The following is a 19,365-nucleotide window of genomic DNA, read 5'->3' on the forward strand; positions in this document are numbered from 1 at the left end:
TGTCATATATAGTAGGATCCAAGGGTGTTCTGTCTGTCTTGGCCCCAAACCGTCTTACTCTGTTCTCAGCAGGTAGAAACAATCAACTAGGAATGTCTCTCACATAGTGATTCATTGTGAGCTAAAACAGCTGGGAATTACTGTGTAATAGCCCTATTTTTTTTTTTATTAATTCAGTTCTGTAGGTACAAATGCGAATAATAATGTTTGACAAAAGGGACCTATCTGTCGCATTTACATTCATTGTCACCTCAGGTAAAGTTGTGTAAAAAGTTTTTTAATAAAATATTATTTTATTTTAATTCAATTCAATTCAGTTTTATTTATATAGCGCCAATTCACAACACATGTTGTCTCAAGGCACTTCACAACAGTCAGGTTCATACATTCCAATTAATCCTAACAATTGAACAGTGCAGTCAGATTCAGTTATTTATTCAAATTGGATAAACAGTTTTTCTAGCTAAGGAAACCCAGCAGATTGCATCCAGTCAGTGACTTGCAGCATTCCCTCCTCCTGGATGAGCATGTAGAGACAGTGGACAGTCACTGGCGTTGACTTTGCAGCAATCCCTCATACTGAGCATGCATGTAGTGACAGTGGAGAGGAAAAACTCCCTTTTAACAGGAAGAAACCTCCAGCAGAACCAGGCTCAGTGTGAGCGGCCATCTGCCACGACCGACTGGGGGTTTGAGAGAACAGAGCAGTGACACAAAGAGAACAAAGAAGCACTGATCCAGGAGTACTTTCTATGGGAAGGAAAAGTAAATGTTAATGGATGTAGCTCCTTTAGTCGTTTCACCTAGAATAAAAGAACAGATAAACTCTGAGCCAGTTTTCAAGGTTAGAGTCTGAAAGAGAGCACATATACATATTTCCACTGCATCACCTCACACTCAAAGGTTTATTGGATTCATTTAGTGAAGGGAAAGAAAATCCAAGAAATAATAATTTTTGTGCACAGTCATTGGCACCTTAAACTATTCCTATCCGTACAATGCAGAAATTCTTTAAATGTCACTATGTGAATTGGAATGTTGTGATTTTTTGCTAATTAATCTATAACTCCGGTTTCTCTTGGATAAAGAAAAATAATGCCCATTTTTCTTAGCCACTCTTCAAAATGGGAATAACAAGGCCATTCAAGTAATAATGATTCACCAGTGAAATAATTAATTGAATCAAAAATGTTTGTTTATAGATGTAATCTTTAATAATTGTTAAATTTAATTTTAGGAACAAATGAGACCGAAGAGCTTTGATCAGAATTTAATTAAAGATATTAGTTCGGTCAACTTCCATACTCATTCATCAAGCAGCGAGGCTGATGTTTAAATGGGTTGTATCATCAATGAACATATCAACTTCCTAAAAGTTAAGAACTGCAGTTAAGAATTGTGGTTCAAAAAGATTTGGAGCCAGAATTTACGTTTGTATTCAGCTTTAACTGGTTTAGCGACAGCACTAACACTAAAGTCAAACTTGCTACCAGCTTCTTATCCCTGGGGCAGTTGTTGAAAGAAAATGGAATAGAATAGAAATATCCTTTATTGTCCCACAGTGGGGGAATTCACATGCACCTGCATCATAGTGAAAGGCAAATGGAAGCATGCAGATACACACAAAGGTAAAAAAATATATATATTTAAAATGAAACCAAAAAAAAAAGAAGATTAACAGACTGCTAGCAAGGGATAAATTACAACATAAATGAACTTGATTTAAAAAAGAAAAACTCAGGAAATAGCAGGAGCTGCTGAGACTATTTAGTGGTGTTTCGGATATGTTTCATGTCTTAACTGTTTTGGTATGTTTTTGTTTAATGGAGGGCAAACCACACCAGCAAATTGGTTCTATTATTCAGTTACAGTTAAACTAATTTAGGTAGGTTTGTGCATTTTAAACAACTTGGATGAGGTTAGGCTGTTATCATATTTTTCAATTGTAAATACTGATTAAAAGCTATTACCCGCTAAAAATGTATGCAAATTGTTTAAGCAACTTAATTGGTTAAATTCTAACAGTTTGTTTTATCATTACAGATCTGTGTGATCTTTACAAGCCAGGAAATGACTAGGTGCGTGGATTTTTTTTTCTTTTAAACTTTCCCCTGGGGTATAAGTATGATGTGTCGGGGAAAACACAGTCTCACATAAAATTGTTTTCTTGTGATATAGATAAAGTCAGCAAATGGCCACAAAAAATTACTAACATGAACTCGGGCGAATCTATAAAAATTAATGTTTCGATATAATCAATAATACATTCTTTAAAAATATTCATGTATGTAAAAATCAATACAAACTGAACCATTTTCATCTTACCAAGGGGTCTAAAACTTCGCACAACAGCAGTGCAGACACACACTCATTCTACTGCAGGTATGAACCATACTAGGCAGAACCAGCAGCATCTTACCCCACTAACTCCAGTTGTTCAACAAGTAAAATATAATGCAAAATTACCTAAAATACATTAAGTGGACATAATATATTTGCATGGTCTAGATTGTTGTTTTCACAGTATTTTTTGTATGGGCCAGATCCATGTTTAAACTGTAAAAAAATAAATCTTAAACAGAATAATCCTGTCTTTTACAGTAACATTTTATTTTTATCAGAAGTAATAAACAAATGGAAGCACACCGATAACCTACAATAAGCAATACATCTGCACAACTGATTGCAAAATACACACTTTCATAAAGGATATTAACACTTCTAAGGGTCATCTTGTCTGTTTTGCTATACAGTGAAGATACAATTGAATTGCATTTTTTTTTCTGGATGGGTTCTGAATTTCCCTTTACTAATTGATTTAGCCCAAATTAAGACAATGAAAATATAGTCATGTTGTAAATGCTCCCCCTGCGTTTTACTCAAAAGAACCCTGTGCTTAAAAAAAGGTTGCTGTGGTATTAAAAAGGATATAAAGTATCAAGTATTTCTTAGTATTGGTTCCGAGTTTGCAACGTTAGTATCATGACAACTAATGTCTACACTCGGAGCCACAGTTAGAAACTGTGGCAAAGGCCGAACAGGGACCCACCTTTAAATTACACCACACACGGTGTGTCCTTTTTGTTATAAGAACAATTCTAGTGCAGGGAACAATTACAGACACAGTAGTGATTTAACTGGCTTATTGAAAATTAGTTGTGCTGTGGTTAGTCTTCTGGCGGGGGAACTGAGGAGGAGAGGTAGATAATTAGTATATGAGTGGAGGATGATGAACATTTAAGGATGAAAACAATGGAGTTTACTGTTGATGATAACCAAGGATATCCTGGAGGAGGTGAGCTATCCACAGAGTTTGCGGCTGGCAGGTGCTGGTGTTTGGTGGTTCGATGGTTCTGAAGATGATTTCCTTTTTCCTTAAGGAGGAGCTCTGCAGTGGAACAAACGGCATCGGAGGATGGACTGCCAGGTGAGTGTGAGGTAAGTAGATGAGAAAGGAAACGAAGAAGATTAACAGCAGAGACCAGAGGAGGAACGTGAAAGGGAACGTAAGCACAGACATGGATTGGATCCTGATAAAAGGGAGAAACAGACACAGGTAAGAGCTGGAACCTAAGGGAGCAAAAGGCATACAAAATGCAGGCCTAATTACCATGCCAGAAGAGCTAACAATCTGGCATCTCCCACTTGGTGTCTACGCCTCTTAAACTCCTCCTGATTGGTCTCAATGAGATGCAGCTGCTGGACCACACCTGCCAGTCACACCATGCAGAGAGGAGGTGAGAGAAACACACACAAACATGCACCAACCTGCACACAGCTCTGTGGAAGAGGATGGTAAGGGAGGTAAAAAGTGCGATATCATACAGCTGACATGAAATATAAATTACCTCTAAAACCTTTACCAATCTTTAACTGTGGAATGTGCTGTACTGTCTGCCATATTTAGGTCGGTCATATTAACCCAGAGGGTTGCTTCAGCTGGCATGTGAGGCATACTGGTAATAGTGTGTCATTCCTTATGTAATGAAAACAACCAAGCCAAGGGGTTTTAATGAGACTTCTTCTGCTTGTTCCATTTCCTGCCCCGTGCAGCTCCCCACCTTATCTCTTGGACCCCCTTGAGTATGGCATTTTACATTTCTGTTTGTAAAACTGTCAACACATCCACTGGCTGTACTAACGTGTGATTTAGCGCCAGCAGAGAGGAGGGATAGAGAGTCAAAGAGAGACAACTGCATGAGATCTTGCACATTCTTAAAGTGGAAAACATTTTCACTGTTATCCTGCAAACCCCCAACTCAACACAATCAAATATGCTTCTGTGTTTGCTTAAAGCCTCTTTTACCAATGTTAATACCCAACCTGTAGTGTTTAATGTTATGTTGATGTCACTGTTAGAAAAGAAAAACACAGATGGTCAATAAACCTTTCATGCTAAAAATACCACAATACCATGGTATTAACACACATAAATAAAAGTACAACATTATGTTATCAGTTTTACTTTTAAATAACTACTGCTGCTGAAATAATCTAACTTATTCATTGTTACAGTTATAATAATGAAATCCATAAAATGTTTTGAATATTATTTTGATTTTCACATGTAGACAAGAAATAAAAATCTACAATAAATATCTGCTAAAGTTGTGCTTGACGGCTTATTTTGCTGCATATCTTTTCCTTTGCTCTTAATAGAAAAAAACTAGAAGTATAATATGCTGATACTAGTCGGTTAATTGGTCAGGCTATCAGCTCAGGTAGCCAACCTGCCGTCAGCTGCTAAACAGACATGCAGCTTGTGGCTTGCCTACCGTTGCTTCAAAGCAGTGTTAGCTAACAATAAGTGATGGGAGGTGTTCCCTCAGTTTCAATGTTATGACTGTTCTTGTTTTTTGTAAACATAAATATTTGCAAAACAGCCAAAGTTATCTTTCTTCTAAGTGAGGGCAAAGTGTAGGAGCCTTCTATGAGCAGCTTTGAGCGGCTGGCCAGCTTTGCACAGCAACAGGTGATGGAGGGGTAGCACAATGTTGCCTTAAAGGAACCATCCAAATCAGTGACCAGAACCTCAACAAAGTAATCCAGTTTAAATACAGCGGTTCCCTGGCCTGTGCCAACTGCGGTACCCTCCCCGATGACCGTGTTTAAGTAAAAGCAACATGGCTGAAGTGGAGTAAGGCTACCTGAGTTCTTTAAAACTGTCCATCTTAACGCCAATGAATATGAGAAGGCAGTGTTCCCAGTTGCTCTTCGTGTATCTGAATGTTGGCCACCATCAAGCATGAGCACACCTGCATCTAAAGGTGTGCTGGCTGTCTGTCTCACAAGGGTTGACCATGCCACAAGCAAAGAGGTGAGGAGTATCACATCTGTGGTGCCAATATCTGTAAAGATGCGAGTAGCCCTTCCACCCTGGTATTGTCGAATCATGAAGAGTAACAAATGACCAGTAGCCAAGAAAGCCTTGGATATCAGCACAGATGGATGACGGCCATGTGGACGACCCAAGAAGCATTAACTTGATTAATTCAAACAGAGGACGCCAATGTGACCCCAGTTCTGCTCAAAGTCGAATAAATTGGGGATCAGCATGCCAAACAGCGCATCATGATGCACCTGCAGAACAAACGCTAACAAAATGGTGACTATATGGTCCATGCTACCAGAGAAAACACCCGTCACTCGGGCACTCTCTTTGGGATCTCATTAAAAGCACTTTAAATCAAATGAACAGTATGACAGAAGAATTTTGCAAAGTTTTTGGCCAACGCCTTCTTCAGACACTTCTTTAGATCTATAAAGATAAAATGAAATTATGCTGTTTACAAAAAAAAAGAAAATAACATCTCAACCCCTTTTGGACTCTATTCTACAGGCAAAACAGAGGATTAGAAGAAGATACTCAAAATTAATTGGGTTAATGTGTGGAGCCGAATTGTGTGTGTGAAATTTACACCTGCCTCAATGCTGTTAAATCAGAAATCATCCTGTCATTGCTAATAAGTACCTGGGGGAAGTGGTGGCAACACAAAATAAATAAGCAGCTTTGAATAAACTTCTTGTTTTCCCTGTAGCTTGAAACGACTCCTTTGTACATAATACAAAACAAGAATAAAAGAAAAAAAAATCTTCCAAAAACGGTTTTGATTTAAGATGGAAACTTTACATGAACACCAACTTCTAGTTGAAACAGAGGAATTTCACATTTCAATCAGAGAAATACATGTACTGTTACCCCAGCCTGGTGTCAGTACTTTTTTTTTTTTTATCTTTAATTTACACCTCTGTTTTGCAGCTGGGAGACGGCAAACTCAGTTCTCGTCCCTTTGGAGAGGAGCACTGGCAGAAGAACATTAGCTCATTTTAACGGCCTTCGTAATAATCTGTGCACCGGAGGGGCTCTGTTTGAAGCGCTTACTTTCCGCTAAAGCCTTTAGGAGGCTCCCCTGTCAATAACAAGACAGTCACTTCATTATACCCTCACATGTCACGCAATTATTATCTATTGTCCCCAGCAGAGAAGAAAAAAAAATAACAGAGCATGGAGTCAGAAGCTACAATTTATTAATCAAAAGGCTCACGATTGTGTCAAAATGTAATTTTCTGCTCCAAGACTGCAATGTGTAATTGTTTGATTTGATAACTAGAGGGACGTGGTGTACCCAGGGACAAAGCCATCTCCTGCCTCACACAAATAGCCATAGTCCGGTGCCTGTTCTAATGTTTAAATTTAAGATGATGAGAGTTTCTTTGAGAAAAACATGAAAAAAAGAGAAGTGAGAGTGCGATCTGTTGGTTGTTAAAAAAAAAGCATGTCAGGGGTGGCAAAGACACTTCTACAACTATTTCCAAATGTGAAGGCGGTAAAAGTAAAAGCACGTTGTCCCTTCTAACAATAAATGTGTCAGTGAAGCTTAAGGCTTTGGAGCTTTAAATGATTTTTACATGCATTCTTTTAATAATTACTGTTGTGTTACTGCTTGCATCGTTTCTCAAAAATTCAATTGTAAAAAAGGACATTTTCCTGCCTTTTCACTAAAATGTTTTTTCATCACACCGTGGATTTTATTGAACTTTGAGTTGATGCATGCTCCCTTCCTCCAACTTAAAAAAAATCTAAAGTTGCAACTTGGAAGAAAAAAATAAATAAAGAGATGGCACAACACTTATGAGGGCCTTAATGTGTGAATCCACAGACACGTCTGCATGAGCGTAGTGGCTTGGTGCCGATTATAGTTGCACCAAATGTTGAATAGGACTTTCAAAAAACACATTCACGAGAAGCTGTGAGAAATTCAATCACACCAGCGAATGCAAAAGGCTGACCACAGCCAACTAAATGAGTGGAGCATTGAAGCCACACAAGCAAGCGGGCAACGGTAACTTCAGAAGAGGAAGGAGGATGCAGAACAGCCAAACAAAGACACACAAAAATAAAGCTGCATGACTCTCATTGTAGCTTAGACACTTTTAAAGAGACTTAAGAAGACATTTCTGAAAAAGAAGGGGAAGTAATATTATGAAAGTTGAGAATTTGTACATAATGATCACCTCTTTGTTAACAAAAGAAAAATGTCAAGTGGGAAATTTAATGCAGCTACAAGCTAGAAGGCAGAGAAAGACAGCACAAGACCCCAGCAACCCCCTTTTACATGTAACGATTACTCCCCTTCATTAAAACTGCTAGTAACCCTGTTAGACTGGAATAGACTCACTACGGGTAATCGTGAAAACACTTTTAATCAACGCACAGCAACAGTAGAGACCTTGCTAGAATGCATTCACTCCAAATAAAGCAGCCTCTTTATAAACAGGCACAGCAAAACAGCTAAGACCCTGATAAGACTCCTCACACTCTCCATGGCGAAACCTGCCTGTGAATGTCTCCTGACAGCTCCTTTAGCCCTTGTTAGAGAGAATCACTTCCTAATGATTCAACCCAAGCCTGGAAACATCAACAATCACAAAGTAACACTTGGGCGTTTAGTTTTAGACAGAGATGCTGTGATTAACCGATGTGCAGGAGCTGGACTCAAAACATTCAAATAATATTTCAAAAATAAGTCCAGAATGTGTTAAGATTAAAGCATAGGTGATGAGATATGTTTTACAAACAAAACAATAGGCGAAATCAAGAAATATAAAAAAATAAAGCTAAAAATCAACAAGACTGATTTTTAAAACATCTTTGAAAAAAATGTATAAATATATTTCCTTTATTTATGTTTCAAAATGTAGGTAGAGTTTTGGAGATGCCTCAAAAAATTCAAAATAATTTCAAAAATAAGTCCAGGATTTGTTAAGATTAAATCATGAGTGATGGGATATGTTTTAAAGTCAAAACAATTTCTAAATATTTTACACATTAAAGCCAAGAATCAGCAAAACCTAATTGATTTTTTGTAACACTTTTAAAAACTGTTCTAAATTAATATAAATATATATATATATATATATATATAGAAAGATTTTGGTAATATTTCAAAACATGCTTAGATGAAGTGTTTTTACCGTCTAGTACCTCCGCATATCATTTTTAAAACTCATTGTGCTCAATTCCTTTCTCAGTTCACACCCAAGAAAAGACAAAAACTGCCACCTCTGCGTGCTCGACGGATGACACAAATGTATGCATGCTCTCCCTTATTGGCACCCACACTTACATGCAGAAACACACACACACACACAAACAAACAAGGCAGATGACACATGGTATATCAGCAGGCGCAGTTCTTTTGTCCTCTTGCTAGTTTTAGCAAAACAACTACTCTTGGAACACATTCTGCTTTTGTTCGAAAGATGTATGAAGCTATTGTAAAAATATTTGTATTATGAAGTAATATTTTACACATTATTAGCACTATCTCATTAAAGCAGAGCTTTATACTGTGGTTTTATCTTCCCAACGGCTAAATTTATACTTGAGACAAATGTAAAAACATACTAGTTATACAGCACTGCATTTATTATATGAATTTAAAAATAATCCAGTGACCAGGAAAAATAATGACGAAAATCAATGTCTGATGTAAACCATTCAAGGGCCTTGTCTGTGACTCAGAGGGGTTTACTCTTACTCACAGCAGCAGCGGCTGTATTTTGGCGAATATCTGCCATGTGGTTTGTGAACTTTGCCTGAGCTTTCAATCATTCTCTCAGTAGGCAGGGTTTGAGTCATGGAATTATCATTTTTAACAGGTATGATTCAGTGGCAATGAGCGGGCATGCATGTGCAAAAAAGCAAGCACACAAATGAAAGAAAAATAAAACGTGCTTATGCATATTTATGCAATAGGCATTCTTTCACTGTAGAAAAATTTTTTATATTTCCCTATACATATTTTAATCCTCATCCACTCTTCTGCCTGTTTAAGGATGCTACTTGCGCTGTGTGCAAATAGATCTCATCCAGCAAAGTCTGATCCTACAGTTGCTGTGACTTCTTCATTCTGGGTGTCAGAAATTTGCAGCTGAAGGTGCTACACTGTGACTGGGCTGGACCATTGTGCACCTTCCCCTAAACTGCAACAATTTCACAAAGCTGTCATGTGACCATGTAGCCCTTTTATTTCCCAGGCACTGGTGGAAGATGCAATATGTGCTTAAATAAAGAAAAAGGTCTTCATGGATCATGTGCAGAAAAATAGGAACTTTTCACAGAGAAGAAATTCAGTGCAGGGTCAATCTTATTTTTATTAAGTTAAATCTTTTGACAGTAAAGAAACACTACAAAGAAAATATAGTTTTCACAAATCTTCTGGCTTTGAGCAGCACAAAAATGGAAATTTGAGTTTAGATCTTTAGATATTTTTAAAGAGCCGGCTGAATAAACTTGCTTAGATGTTGCATCAGTCTGGAAAATTGTTGACCCTGGCTTTTAGTGAGGGTTTTAGGTTCCCTGGAGTGCAGCCTGCCATTACAACAAGTTGAAACTTCAATATATCTCAAGATATCTCTCGTTTAAATCAACCTCCCTTGCAGGCATGGAATGTTGAGCAGCTTTTAGTTTAAGATTTGAGACCAGCTCTAAAGGTTTGCACCATAACACTGCCTAACGTCCAGTAACAATTGAATATCACAGAGAGGTAAAACTACAAATCTGTGACAAAAAGCACGGAAATGTTATACTAATCAATCTCAAACCTCTGAACAGTTTGCAAGAGAAGCCGTGTTACTTTTTCTCTTGACCCAAAGTCTCAAAGTGCCCCCTAGTGGGCTTTTCCTGCCTCTGCCTTTCATGTGAGGCCTGGTGAACATCTGTCCTTACAATAAGGTCTTTTTAGTTCAACGTGCTAATTAAGAGGGCATTTTCACTGTGGTATCACAGGATAACAGTGTATAACACAGTTTGAGTACAGTAGTTGTTCTCTGTGCCATAGCAAGCCTCTAAGTGTCATTGTGGAAAAACTGACTTCACAAACAACAAGATACTACAAAATCTAATTTTTTAGGTACTCCTGCATGCACCAGAGTTAAATTAGATAGTAAAACCCATAGAAAGATGTGCAACTGGACATTTTATTTTAGTTGAGTAAATGCTTTTGCAAATTGAACTCTGATCTCACTGTCCAATCGCATTTTTCTTCTTTTACTTTGTTTGTGGTCACAGTGAGCCCCTGGATGCCTATCCAGGATTGCAATACTGAATGCAAAGCAGAGAGATATTTATAATTTCCATATTCCATTTGGAATTCTGTATTTCAAGCCACATGGAGCACAATGAAAGAGCTGGGCAGCCTGTGGGAAGCAGCCTGATAAGACAGTGTGTTGCCCCATCTCTCTGTAACTCCTTCCCACAACATAACCTGGCACCTTGTTCCCCTGGCTGGCCCTGAAGGAAAACAATTACCAGGGAGGTGAAACAATACCCAGAAAACATCTGCTGGTGCCGGCAGGGCCTATCAGCATGCCTGACTGTGTGTCCCTGCTGGCTTACACAGAGGACACATGCCTGTCTGAATATGGCTGAAGGGGTCTGAGTCTCCCTGTCCTACCCAGCAGCCTGTCCGCCTGCCGGTCCTCCTGCCTTTCCTGCTGCTGGGCTGCCTGGTCTGGCAGTGGCAGCTCTTTCAGAACAGACGAGGATCGGGCTGTTGGAGCAGTTGTGTGTTTGGGTGAAATCCCTCCTGCTTGGATGAGATGGTGCATCAGAATGCTTGCTGCTATAAGATGAGGCACACAAGGATAATGGAGACCAAATGGACCAGTACCCATATGATGCCGTCCTCATGTTGTATCTCTGTGCAACAGATTGGAAGACTTCATCTTTGGGGTAAAAACAGATCTAAGTCAGATTCTTAAACATGAAACAATATGTCATAAATAAAGCATCCATTCATTTCTTAAACATAAATAAAGGTGGAAACATGACATATGAGACATTAAGGTCTCAGTTAAAATCTTTAGTCTGCCTTTAAAAAGCATCATCAAGCAGGATTTTTTAAACATACTGTGGACTTTGTTTACTGAGTTTATGTTGCCACCTTGTGGCCATTTCTAAGTCCTAACAAACACATTGCCCCACTAATTCTCAAAAGATTGTTTAGGGAAGTCTTAAAAAACATTTAGTCAGGTAATTATTACAGTTTACATAGGCTATGTCATGTTAATCTTACTACACGAAGTAGGAATAATAGAAAGTTGATTCTAATTTTTACTATGCTTATATAACTTCGTTTTATAGTACAAAAATGCAATAAAAAACCTCATGTATCACTTGCTGACGTATGATGTCCATACACAGACAGATACCATTAGTGCCTGTCTTTACATAGGTAATAGGGTTATAGTACACGAAAAAAAAAAAGTAAGTAATATATTGTCTATGTGTCAGTGGATGAATGATTTGTTAATGGTTTTAGGTTGAAATTAGGCAGTATTATTATTATTAAAGAAGTCTGGTTCCTCCAGTCTGAAGGAATGTGTGGCGTTAGCAGATGTGTCCTCTGAACATACACGGAACCGCAGCCGCTGCATTTCTTGTGAAGATAAACCCGTTGATGATGTGGGTCATCAACAGGTAGGATATGGTTTTTATTTTAGCTTTTTAATTTGTGCCTTGGACTTTAAACACTGTAAAGCATCCAGATCCAATCCACATTCCTTCACATCTTCCTTCCAAGCAGACGGTCCTGTAATTTGTTTAAACTGGTTTTGGTTCTGTAGGCTGCACTTGTTTAGTTCTTTTTATGGTTGTTGACCAATAACCAAAGGTAGATTGGATCAGGGTTTTTCATCCTGTGGTTCCGGAGCCACAGGTGGCTCTTTGGATCTTGTTGAATTTCAACAACAGACACTAAAAGTACCAGTAATATGTTTAGATATTTTCTTGCCATCAGGTTGGAAACTATGTGCTTTTTTTGTTTTTACATCATTCATCAGAAATACTAACATCCCATAGAAGATGACGTATTCATCCTCTTTTTGCTAAAGTTTAGTTTTTCTTTATTTTTCAAGAACCTTCATTTTATTTCTAGTTTTGGGTTTAAAAATAATTTTCAGAAAGTAGATATTTTTCAAAAATTAGAAGTTGCGTTTATTCAGAAGATCAGGTACCATTAGTGGCTCTAAACCATTTTAATCTGGCTGGACTGAGGGCAGAACGGCTCTTTGGTTGCAGAACCTGGACTGGATGAAGAGTTGTCACCATGCCTGAGGAGCCTGCAGCTTCTTTGGTTTGAGTTTCACTCTGAATTGATACGAACATGAATTTAATACTTCAGATGTGCTTCTCTGGTGTCAGGGAGGTTTGGTCACCTGGGTCTGGCCATAAACCTGATCACCTCAGAGGACCGCTTCCACCTGAAGGCCATCAAGAGCAGCTGGTGACCGACATCAAGCAAATCCCCAGCAGCATCGACAAGAGCCTTTATGTGGCCGAGTTCTATTCGAGCAGCGGTGACTGTGAAGTGAAGGAGAGCCCCCAGCGCCAGCAGGACAGCACCTAAAACAGGTGATTCACCTGGGAAGCAACCGGTCCCATTCCTTGGTGTCTCTCTTAAGAAACATTTGGTCCGGTAATAATCACAGTTTACATAGGATATGTCATGTTAATCTTACTACTCAAAGTAGGAAAAATATCACTTGCTGACCTATGATGTCCATACAAAGGCAGATACCATTAGTGCCTGTCTTTACATAGGTAATAGAGTTACAGTAGACGAAAAGGAAAAAAGTAAGTAATATATTGTCTATGCGTCAGTGGATGAATGATTTGTTAATGGTTTTAGGTTGAAATTAGGCAGTAAGTATTCTGCATACCAGTTTAATATTAAGTATATTTTTCTCATTACTTGTATAAAGTATTAAACTAGCCAAGGGAAGGGTTATACAACTGTAAGCAATATCATGTTGTTTATATTACTGCCTATAGTTTTTATATTTCTGTTTTTACAATGAACAGTACTGTTCATTTGGTAGAAGTAGTATTAATTTGTTGAGCTATTCCCAATTTTTTTTTACAATACAATTATCCTGAGCTATCTCTGTAGTTATGCTGCTATAGGCTTAGGCTGCTGGAGGACATAATGACCACTTTCACCCTCTTCGCTACATTCTCACACTACTCTCCAATTTTGCATTATTTGCTGTTATTTCAGCTTTTAACTTTGTTCTCTCTTTTCTCTTCCTAGAAGCTAAACCTGACCTGGCTCTGTGTTTACCTGTGACACCTTTCTGGAGAGGGGCATCATCCAAGCTTCTGCTGGCAACAACTTAATGCTCACCTTCTACAGATGATCCACTTGGCCCTGTCTTTCAGTGTTTAACCCTTTCTCTCTCCTAGACATGGAAATTGACTGAGCTTCTACTGTGACTAACTCTATGTGCTCTCTTTCATCCTCTAGACTTGAAAACTGGCTCAGAGTTTATCTGTTCTTTCTTTCTAGATGAAACAACTAAAGGAACTACATCCATTAACATTTACTTTTCCTTCCCATAGAAAGTACTCCTGGATCAGTGCTTCTTTGTTCTTTTTGTGTCTCTGCTCTGTTCTCTCAAACCCCCAGTCGGTCGTGGCAGATGGCCGCTCACACTGAGCCTGGTTCTGCTGGAGGTTTCTTCCTGTTAAAAGGGAGTTTTTCCTCTCCACTGTCGCTACATGCATGCTCAGTATGAGGGATTGCTGCAAAGTCAACACCAGTGACTGTCCACTGTCTCTACATGCTCATCCAGGAGGAGGGAATGCTGCAAGTCTCTGACTCGATGCGATCTGCTGGGTTTCCTTAGACAGAAAAACATTTTATCCAATTTGAATAAATAAATAACTGAATCTGACTGCACTGTTCAATGGTTAGGATTAATTGGAATGTATAAACCTGACTGTTGTTAAGGGCCTTGAGACAACATGTGTTGTGAATTGGCGCTATATAAATAAACTGAATTGAATTAAACCATGCACTCATTCCCACCTAAGGGCAATTTAGATTAACCAATTAACCTAACAGGCATATTTTTGGACTGTGGGAGGAAGCCGGAGTACCCAGTGAGAACCGATGCATGCACAGAGAGAACATCCAAACTCCATGCAGAAAGACCCCCAGCTGGGAATCGAACTCAGGACCTTCTTGCTGCAAGCCTATTTGATTGAACTTTAGTTATTTTGCAATGAAGAATGGGCAAAATCATCAGTCTCTAGATGTACAAAGCTAGTAAAGACAGACATACCCCATAAGAATTGCAGCTGTAACTAGAGAGAAAAATGATTGCCTGGAAGTGGCTGAATGTAAATTTACACCACACTTTTCATATTTTTATTTGTAAACAAATGTAAAAACTACTGAATCATTTTCCTTACACCATACACTTTACTCTACATTATGTTGGTTAATCCTATAAAATGGGATTTAGGGAATCCCATAGCATAGTACAGCAGATTGCTGAAACAATCCTTCACTAGGTGATACAACCCCGAAATATGACACACAAATGCATTAGAACCTAATCTCTCAGAAAAGTGCATTATCATCACAGTACATTATCCACCTGAAAATTCAAAATGGCCACCATTTTTCAATATGGCTGCCATTCAAAGTGGTTTTCATTTGTGTTTGAACTGTATTTTGAGTAATGATCCTGTTTTGATGGTCTACATATCTACATATATATTTTTGAGTACGAGAAATCCAATTCTACATTTAGAAAATCTAAATGATTGAATATTATGATGATACAATACAATGGGAATTAAACAAACACAGTTTTTTTTATTTCTAGGCACATGACCACTCAATGTAGAGACATTTGGTAGGCCAGCAAACTGTGCATATTGCATTTCAACAGTGCTAGAAGATGTGGTATGGGTTATCTGGGGTTGATCAGTGCAATGGAAATATGATTATATCTTGCTGATGTTTAGGGTAATGTTAACTCCAATTGTGTTTTTTACGACCAGTGTAATAAAACCAATTGACTTGTTTGTTGTGAGTCCAGGAACAAGTTGATGTTTATGTACAGCTTTTATTGGCTCTTTGTTTAGTCCTAACATTTGCAGACACACAACTGCGTACACCTTAGGCTCAGCCGACATTTTACATCATCCTTGGTATTCAGTCTTGCAGCTGCAATTTATCAATTGCTCACAAGTCTGAGCAATGGGTGGAAAGGTTGTCCAGAGAACTTGCCAGACTTCACCATCTTTTTGCCACCCCCAGTTGCCAGGGTTTTCAGTTTGCATTTTGCACACTGTTGTCTGGCCCCATCTGCAGACAGCTTGGATGGCAGATCATCTCACATGCTGAACAAGGGATGCACATGTCGGTGGAATGGCACCAAAGGGCCTTTGCTTCTGAGCAAACAATCTAGTGTTGCCTCATCAACCATGCATTTGGTGCTGTGTTTGTGATGACAACACTCTCAATGATGTTGAGATCTGCATCTTCTGTGATAGGTGGGTATTGACTGAGGTTTTTGAAGGCAGGGAGTTAGTTTGATTTTGTCTGCCACTTTATGTCATTCTATCTTACCTGTCATTGCTTGTTTTCAAGCCTTCAGGCTTGAAGTCCAATAGACATTAAATCTGGATCTTTGGGACTACATCTTGGACAGTATATTTTTCTTTGTCTTTGATGTCTTTTGAGACAATGAATAGACAAGAAAGGAACCATCAACAACCAGAAGGTGATAATAGTATCACCTTCTGGTTGTGTTTCAGGAGGAGAAATGGTAGTTTCCATAATATTTGCAAGCTGAGACTTCTGACCAGAGTGGAGTTTCCCTGTGTCACTCAGTGCTGCAGGGAAAGACTGATTCTCATGCTTAAATAACTCAAGCAAGCCACATTCTCGTGACTGGCAGGACATAAAGAGCTGCGACAACAAACAACACTCATCTTTGAGTACCTGCTTCTTCATGTCACTGGAAGATGCAGCTGCCTTTGGCGAAAGAAGTCAGCGTTTGTTCTTCTTCGTTGGCCTATATAAGGAAGCCTTATCACCTAGACTATTGAAAAAGCATCTGAAAGCAGAACAGTGAGTCTCATAAGACTTATGAGACTCACTGGTCTGCTCATGATGCCTAATATTTTGCTACTTTGACCTGAGATGCCAATTCATACTGGTTGACTAAGTGGCTAACTTTGGGTCCAGATACCATCAACTATAACACCTCTTTAGTCCGTTAGAACTACACTTATAAACAGCAGGGGGAGACTTCAACTCCTCTTTCGTATCTGCCTGACAGATGTAACACTTCCTCCAGTCAGTTTTAGGAGCACAAGATAATGGATCGCTGGCAGACATCTTGTGTTATACGGTTAAAGGCCGAGGAGCTATCATATTACCTACCCAAACGTACAAAACATCAAGCCATTGGATGCAGCTAGGTTTAAGTATCCAGTGCCCTACACCTAGCCCAATCATTGATCTAGTGCCATTTAAGTCCTGTGTGATCTGTACAGCATTCAGGTAACTGAAGCCCCGTTACCCTTGGCTCACTCTGTGATGCTGGCACAGCCTTTTAATTTAGGTGCAGCAATCTAATTACAATACTACAACTAATTAAACGTTTCATTGGGATATATAAAGGGACTTATTAGATAGCATTTGGGACACTAAAGTATACAACAAACTAATGTGAGTGCAACACAATGACAGTAAACTACAGCTAACGCACTACAACCTGACACTGAACCCCATGCTGAATCTCATAGCAGTAATGTCACCAGTGTGCAAAATAATACAAACCAATAGAGCTTGACCACAGCATTTCAGTGAATTGTCATGAATGTTGGCCTTCATCTTCATGCAATATCTGTGATCAGACAGCTTCTAGAAATGCAAATTGTGAGTCACGTAATAGGGTTGAATACCGGTGGCCACATTGAAATTCAATTTACACCATTGAGTTCTTCAGAATAAATGTATTTTGATGTTTAGATCATTGACACATTTGTGTTCATTCATGTTCTCCTTTGAAAACCTTTTGTTTTGCATTGATGAGGTGGCCATCTTGGATTTTCAGCAGAATAACATACTTTTCTTGAAAAATACTTCCTGGACATAATTTGTGCCAATTTTGTTGTTTGTATCACCAAAGGAAAGATTCTCATGGATTGTTGACCCACTTTGCCCCACTACCACGATGGATCATAAAATACCTGGTGGAAAGATTTGAAATGGTCTCATTCTTTTTTTCACCAGTTCTATCTGGGATAAAAATTACAATACAATAGTCTTTATTGTGATTGTACTGGGGGGAGTAAAAGAAAATTGCACTCTGAATTTGTACCCTCAAAATGGGTAAAAATGTTGTTGATCATGCTTCTGTTATTATGTTGTTAAATTGCTGTAAAAGCAGTGGTAAAAAAGCTACAGTTAAGTCAAATATTATTGTTACCCCCCGAGAGATTTAGTTTGGAAATAATATTAATGTTTCGGAATGGCTCAGCCACAGCCCTGACCCTAAAATGTTACAGCCTGGCTCAATGACTGTACAAGCAGAGAGACAAAATTGGGTGCTAGCTTTTTAAGAAATCTATTTATTTGAACTAAACTTAAAAAGTAATGTTTGATCAGTTGTCCATAATGTTAGTATGCATGGATGTGTGGAAATGTATGGTTCAAAAACCCAGATACAACCTAAACCAAACATCAGAGGTGGTCAGGGTGAACTCCTCACTGAACAGAGGAGCCTCACTGAAGAGCGGGCAGGAGCAGCCTTTAGTGCAGGATCAGGTGTCTCATAACTGATGGCAGGTTCCAACCTGAAAAAGAAACCAAAATCATACCATTTAACGATGGGCTTGCCACAAATCTAATAGAGAATCTGTGGAGGGAGCTAAAGATTGCTGTACTAAAAAGGAGTGTGTGTTTGGAGATGCATGTGTGTGTGTGGTGTGTTTATTATATCCTGAGAAATGTCTGCCTTTCCTATTAAAAACGAAACTCTTGTTTTAAAACATGAATTTAAATCTGCCAGGGGTATGCATATCCTTGGGCATAACTTTCTACCTGTACTGACCTGGGCTCCACCTCAATCCTCACCATTTACGTCGGCCCTTTCCACTGTCAATAGATTTCGCCACCCTTACATATAGGAAGTAACGAAAAGAACCGCACAGTAACAACATGAGCTGGATGTAAGGGAATAAATAGTGCTTCAAAATGTAGTTAACATGAAATAGTTCGGGCTAACAAGCCCGTAAAGTTGTGGTCACTCTGGCGGTAGATATTCCAGAGCGTCCCTGAACCCAGCATGCTTGCACACCAGCTTGCTGTAACCGGGCTGTGGGAGGGGGAGAAGGAGGGATTGTTTAGTGACAGCAGCAGCAGCAGCAACGACTTGTGCGACTCTGACAACCTCCTCCGCTGCAAATAACCCCCCATTAAAGCCTCTCGGCCCGGCTCTTTTTGACGGAATAACTTCTAACACAACTTAATGAAGTACTCGCTCGTTGTTGCGCCCCGGACTGCTGCTGTGGCTTTCCGCGTCAAAGCAACAACAGAGATGTAGACGCCAAGTTGCACTACCGCATCTTCCTCTTCACATGCTTCTGACATAGCGAAGAGCCAAGAGGTGACAGAGGTATTTAGGTTGTCCTTTTCTTTCGGTGATTTATGTTGGTATGCCGTCAAACTGCGGCAATGATTTTCATAAAGTAACTCGGGGCAGCCTTAGCTCACACATATCTGTTCGAGTCTTCCTTAAATGTCTCGCTTTGGGCCTGACCTATAAAGAATCATCAGATCTTCATGTTTTTATAGCTCGCACAACTTTCAGAGCTGGCGTTTATCTGTGGCTTCTTGCCATTTTTCCCCCTCTATAAATTAGCGCATCGCACTTTGTAAGCGGTAATTAACATGACCAACAGGTGCGTCAACCTGCGCTGTCTTAAATGTTCTCACGGTGGTGCAATGTTAAAACACGAAGTAAAAGCTCATTTGGGACCTGCATGAACAAGGCAAC

At 39.1% G+C, this 19,365-nt stretch overlaps 1 protein-coding gene and 1 long non-coding RNA gene across 4 annotated transcripts in view; both read left to right on the forward strand.

The window, feature by feature from the left end:
* Positions 1–3,655: 3,655 nt before the first annotated feature.
* On the forward strand, positions 3,656–7,129 carry LOC124879916. The gene is made up of 2 exons (XR_007041159.1): positions 3,656–3,737; positions 6,260–7,129. It is a non-coding gene; the product is annotated as an uncharacterized LOC124879916 (long non-coding RNA).
* Positions 7,130–18,512: 11,383 nt separating this feature from the next.
* The window catches only part of rbms3 (RNA binding motif, single stranded interacting protein), a 453,566-nt gene continuing 452,713 nt past the window's right edge, over positions 18,513–19,365 (forward strand). The window contains exon 1 of one of the 3 annotated variants that reach the window (XM_047383175.1): positions 18,513–18,984. The gene's annotated coding sequence lies outside the window, so the exon portion shown is untranslated. The remainder of the gene's footprint in view (positions 18,985–19,365) is intronic. The other 2 variants (XM_047383169.1, XM_047383170.1) reach the window with 2 other exon arrangements.

The sequence above is a fragment of the Girardinichthys multiradiatus genome, chromosome 13 (genome assembly GCF_021462225.1).
Source record: "Girardinichthys multiradiatus isolate DD_20200921_A chromosome 13, DD_fGirMul_XY1, whole genome shotgun sequence".
In the NCBI taxonomy this organism is placed as follows: Eukaryota; Metazoa; Chordata; class Actinopteri; order Cyprinodontiformes; family Goodeidae; genus Girardinichthys; species Girardinichthys multiradiatus.